Source organism: Ruditapes philippinarum, unplaced genomic scaffold, assembly GCF_026571515.1.
Source record: "Ruditapes philippinarum isolate M1 unplaced genomic scaffold, ASM2657151v2 ctg2753_1_1_1_1, whole genome shotgun sequence".
Classification (NCBI taxonomy): domain Eukaryota; kingdom Metazoa; phylum Mollusca; class Bivalvia; order Venerida; family Veneridae; genus Ruditapes; species Ruditapes philippinarum.
The window spans coordinates 193,244-199,763 of NW_026852516.1; positions in this window are offsets into that span (position 1 = coordinate 193,244).

Here is a 6,520-nt window from a genome sequence, read left to right on the forward strand (position 1 = left end):
AAATACACTTTTATTATAAGAAAACGTAAGAGTATCAAAAAATCATGTAGCGCACCAAAGAATGGCTATAGTACTTGAGATAATTGTAAAAAAAGTGTATAGATTCATTGCCTGGTTTAGGCCTGAAAACGGGATAAGTGTTTTTCTCTGAATGCTCCCACTCGGACTTTTCCCGAAACACATAGAAATAAGGTTGAAAACCTTCTTGAAAATTATTTTTAACGTACCGGAATATAAACCGAGTCATGTTTTCACATTTTTCTAGAGTAGTTTCAAATATTTCTATTCAAAAGTCAGTTTTTTAAAGTTTTTTTTATAAAAATGGAAAATGCTCCCACTCGGACTCGATTTCAGAGATGCTCCCACTCGGACCCAAATATATACATTTTGAAAGCACATTGCTGTGTTAAGCTTTTATGGATTATTCTCACAATTTTTAAACCATTTTGTCAATAACAACTGTGTTTGGCAACATTAACTTTTCCTTCTTTTTACAGAGATCACTTCTTTGATTCTGAAGAATGACGTCGTTTGGCAGGAACAAGGTGCCATGGCAAAGTTTCAACTGACAGGATCACTATAAAAAAGGTGCACTTGGCTTGTGTTGGATCCGAAGGGATGATTCAAAATTATTGCCAACAACAAAGCTAGGACTATAAGACTTTTAAATGGACAGTTTGGATCTCAAGAATAAAGCTTTGTTAAGATTTAAAAAAAAATGGTGGTGTTTTATAAAGAAGTCATTATACATTGTTTAGTACCATACTGGGTTTAGATTCTGTTGGACTCGTACACATATTAGAGGCCTGCATTTATTCAATAATTGCTGACTTTAATATCTTGTTAATAATTTTAAACCCAATGATTTGGTTGGTGTTAAACTTGTGATTTAAATTTCAAAACAACATAATGGTACGTTTTTGAACATAAAGAAGTCAATATATATATCGGTTGATTTGAATAGTTTATTAAAGAAAAACATGTACATCATGAACTGGTTAAATTGTCAATGTACTGCCATACCATGGCACATAAAGCATAAAAATAACAAATTAAATAAATAAGAAAACAAAGATCACAGTGATTTCTTTATCACAGTCTTTACCATATCTTGGTAATTATAAAGATCTTGTGAGTTATATTTCAGGTTGATACCAATTGAAATTATATATATATGTATATAATTATGCTACTAACACAATTTTCAAACATTGAGGAATATGTAAAATACGTACTGCAAATGCTTGTCCACATTATATGTTATCATTAAAATATACATGTATGCATTCATTTCTTATTGAAGAATTCAACTTACACTTAATAGAAAGTATATTTCTAATTACCTCCCTTTATGAAATATAAATTCGGTATTATCTTTACAAATAATGCTTTTTGGAACAAACAATATTGATAAGTCTTCATTTGATCATTATATTTATGATATAAAACCATAGAAAAATGATTTCAGGATATTTAAATGACGTTAAAATAATAACAATCATACAAGAAGGAATTACAGAAAGTAAATTTTGGCCCAACCCTTTTGTATATACACTTGATTATGTCTGTAAAATTATTTAATTGTATATTGTGTGTATATTTATACAATAAAATATTATTAAACTTTACAGACAGTAAAATCCCCCGCCGAAAAGGAGGAAATACATTTCATAGGGGAAATCCTTTGCCATGTAAAAAACCCCGTCTATAAAGCATCGTGAAAAATTTAATGAAAGTTTAAACCTAGACATAAAAAATCATGAAAAAATTAAACTCCCCCGAAAAAAAAAAAAAAAAAAAAAAAAGAAGCTTTGTGAACTTTGGTCCTTATGCTCCGCTTTCATTTATTTTAAAAAATTTCAATTTAAATTTCGTTTATATCTCAATAGCTTTAGAGGTATGGTCCTTGCAAACTAATAAAAAAACTGAACAAAAGACAGTTACTTCAAAGAGCTATTATTCTTGTGTTTTCTAGAGTATTCCTCCTCACTGAGATTTATCCACAGTTGGTATTTAAAATATTTGCTCCAGCTATGCCGTGTCAATATGTCCTGCCATGTGCTTACTAACGTCGCAATGTGGTTTATACATTTTCCAATACTGGTCACCAACACAAATTCTTTCTGAAAAACAAAACGTTATTATATTTTTAAAATGTATAATCAGTTTTTTTTCTTATTTCAGCGACTCTATTTAACGAGGAATTGTTTCAACACAACATTTTTTTCTTCTTTTTCTAAGGCCGATAACTGATCCTCTAAGAAGACATATTTACGAGACTGTTATGATAAAAAACGTCGATCTAAATATTAGTATCGTATTTTGAAAATGCTGTTTCATTGAATTCTAACTGATAACATGAATATATGAACATAAATATAAAGATATTTTGATAAATAATAATATTTTAACACAGCAAAGTTTTCTTCAAATTTTTTTTGGGGCCGGGGGGAGATCTTGTTGAGTCCGGGGAGATTTTCCCTTTTTTAAAAAAAATAAAAAAAAACTGATTCTGATTAAAAATTTAAAAAAATTAGAAAATGGGTAAAATGTCGGTTTATGTTTTGGTACGTTAAAAAAATTTTTAAGAAGGTTTACCTTTTTTTGTTTGGGAAAAATGGGGGGGCTTCAAAAAAAAATTATCCCCTTTTTTGGCCCAACCGGCAAAAAATTAATGAAAAATTTTAAAATTTTCAGTACTATACATTCTTTGGGGCGCTAAAAGATTTTTTTTAAAAATCTTACGTTTTTTAAAAAAAAGTGTTTTTACCTCGAATGACGAAAATGGTCAAGTGGGACTTCGCAGGTGCGCGATGAGTAGTATCCCCCAATTTTTAAGATCGACTTTTTTTTTCTGAAAAATTAAACGCACATAATTTTAAAAATACCGTTTCTTGGTGCAAATAAAGCTGGACACTAAAGCATAATAACACACACTTTCGGTTCGAAAAAATGCGGGTCGTGTTAGAATGTATGTTAGAACTTTCTGAGTTTATTTTTTTACACAAGATCTGGCTATTAAATTTTGTCAAAAATAAAGGGAATAATATCAGAACTTATCAGGTACCCTTTGTTTATAATGCTCAATAAGTGTCTTATATACTATATGATTATTGATGTGTTCAATTGATATAATCTTTATAATTTATCGTGGACTTTTTAAGCACGGATGCACACTTATAGTTGCAGAGGAGGTGCCGACAAGACAGACATCACAAAGATAACAACCAACCCTGGGCTTACCAGAGAACATCAGACGTATCACACGGCAGAAGAAACGCTGGTTCAAGCGTGCAAGGCGATCTAACACCCAACATGACTGGAACAGATACATAACTATCAAGCGCCAAGCCCAGCTGACATGTAGGCGTGCACATGACCACCATGTTGCCTCAATGCTGAGTGAGGACCATGAAAACCCCAAAGTCTTCTGGCAGTATATCAAATCAAGGAAAAAAGACAACTTTGGAGTAGCAGCCTTGAAGAAAGACGGGATAACCTTCAGTGGAAGCAAACAGAAAGCTGACATACTTAATGATCAGTTCACCTCTGTCTTCACTAAGGAAGATGACTCAGACCCGCCACAACTTCCAAAACGCCATATCTCAGATAAGAGCCACATTACTGTGACAGAGAAGGGTGTCCTCAAGCTTCTCCTTGGACTTAAACCACACAAAGCTGCAGGCCCAGATGAAAGTTCCCACCAGACTCCTCAAACTCTGTGCCAAGGAACTTGCCCCAGGCATGACCAGAATCTACCAGCTTTCTCTAGACAGTGGTACACTCCCAGCTGACTGGAAAACAGCTGATGTCTCCCCAATCTTCAAGAAAGGAAACAGATCTACACCATCCAACTACAGCCCTATCTCCCTCGCATCAATCTCTTGTTAGATCCTCAACATATAATTTTTAGTAACATCATGGCTCAACAACAACAACATACTGTCCGACTCCCAGCATGGCTCCCGACGTCGTCGCTCCTGTGAATCACAACTACTCACCACTGGGAACAACTTTGTCAAAGGACTTGACAAGAATGAGCAAATCGACGCTATCCTGCTCGATTTCAGCAAAGCATTCGACAAGGTCTCACACACACGACTGCTGATGAAACTAGACAATTATGGGGTCAGAGACAACACATTAAAATGGGTCCAAGGATTCCTCTTTGGCAGAACGCAGCGCATGGTCCTGGAAGGCTCACACTCCCACACATCCCCTGTCACATCCGGGGTGCCCCAGGGCAGCGTCTTAGGTCCTCTGCTCTTCATCGCTTTCATCAACGACCTACCCTCTAGGGTAAAGTCGAGGACTGGCATGTTTGCTGATGACTGTCTCCTCGATAGGACGATCAAGAGCCAGGAGGATGCCCGTGCCCTACAAGACGACTTTAACAGTCTCATAGTCTGGGAGAAGGAATGGCAAATGGAGTTCAATGCTGCCAAATGTGAGGTCATCCGAATTACCACCAAGAGGAACCCCATTATCTGCCCATACACAATACACCAGACAACCCTCAACGTAACCAACCAGGCCAAGTATCTTGGAGTCACCATCACACCAGACCTATCTTGGAAATGCCACATCGACAATTTAACGAAAAAAGCCAACTCAATCCTAGCTTTCCTGCGCCGAAACATCCGGTCAAGCACACCAGATGCCAAAGCCAAAGCCTACAACACCTACGTACGGCCAAGCGTTGATTATGCCTCCTCTGTATGGTCACCTGTTGCTGACAGCCACATCAACCAACTAGAGATGGTACAAAGAAGAGCAGCACGGTTTGTCAAGAACGACTACTCACGCCAGAGCAGTGTCACAGAGATGGTAAACTCACTACACTGGACCACTCTACAGAAGAGAAGAGACATGGCAAGAGTCACCATGCTCTACAGGATCAAGCATGACCTTGTAGATGTCACACCAGATCCCCCGCTACGTAATGCAAGAACATCAAGAGGCAACCAACAACAACTCAGCCAGCTCACTTGTAAGAAATCTGTGTACCAGAACAGCTTCTTTCCGGCCACCATCATCCTCTGGAATCGCCTACCTATACAAGTTGTTGAGAAACCAACCTTGGAGGGGTTCAAGTCGGCGCTGACAAAACACACAACCACCAACTAGACACATTGCCAGTTTTTACCAGATTTTAAAAAGATGTAAATAGACATTTTTTAACTGTAAAGAGGAGACCAATTGCTACGCATGTACATAGTTTTAGTTTCATCGCGATTATGCTCTATGAAGAGTGAGGCGATTACTGAAGATGATGATGATGATGATGACTAACCAGTTCTCAAACCTCTAAGCATTCAAGAGGTCTTTTAATGTAAATAAAAATATATCTTTATAAAAATTCTTTACAATTGTACACTTTAATCTTTATGTAACATTTCTGTAAAATTTGACTGAAATTCAACTATTAAAAAAGCTTTATTTCCATCTTGGAAAAGCACAACCCTCTGTTTTAAATCTAACATGACCTCTTCGAATAAAGAACCTAATCTCAAACCCCTTCAAGTATCTCTAAAATTTTACTGTTTAGTTTAGCCAATGAAGTGATTGTTATATGACTATCACATGACAATGAAGTACCCTACACGCTTTAAGATATTTTGTCTATAATATTCATTTTTTACAAATAGTTAATGGTGTGTTTATGGGACTTACAAAGGTAATAGCAATTTGTATGAAATTTCGCTAAGTAATAAAATATGTTATGTAAATATTTTTTCCAATGCACTATTTTCATTTGACATCAGCAGACATGTCTGTCAGAAACTAAGCTTTTATGCACACAAGTTCAGGACATCATAGTCACTCCCAGTAAAAAAATAACAGCACATGAATTAAAGGTTTGAGAATAGGTTGGGTGTTAGATTAGGTACTTCTACGATATATATATATTTGCATCTTAATCAAGTATTTATAAAAATAATTGCCATACGTAGATGTTAGATAGAAATTGAGTACACTTACGAAACACAACAGGTAAACTACATACATTTTAAAGTGTTCCATTCGTTAAGATTAATAACCCTTGCCATTGTTATTCAAGCTAAATGTATGCATGTCTATGCACGGAACACTATGTTTAACGGGCAGCACGAAATACCCAAATACGGTGTACACCCAAATATACCCAAATATTGCCTTAATATACCCAAATATTGCCTTAATATTCCCAAATATTGCCCAATTATACTAAAAATAAATTTTTAATACTAAAAACGTGCTGTTTTAATCATGAATACAATATACACTTTCACTAAGATATAATCAAACATACCCAAATATACATTTTCCTATCATTGTGTTTTGAACCAAAATACAGTATATGTACTCCATTAAAGCAATTATTTTATTAAATAACATGGACACATGTATATGATATGAATTTCAGAAATTTCAACAAAATTACACCTTAAAAATGTAAGTGTAGACAACAAATATCATATCTTAATTTAAAATTGCAAGTACATTCATAAAGAACCTATATAGTAGATAAGCAAATGTC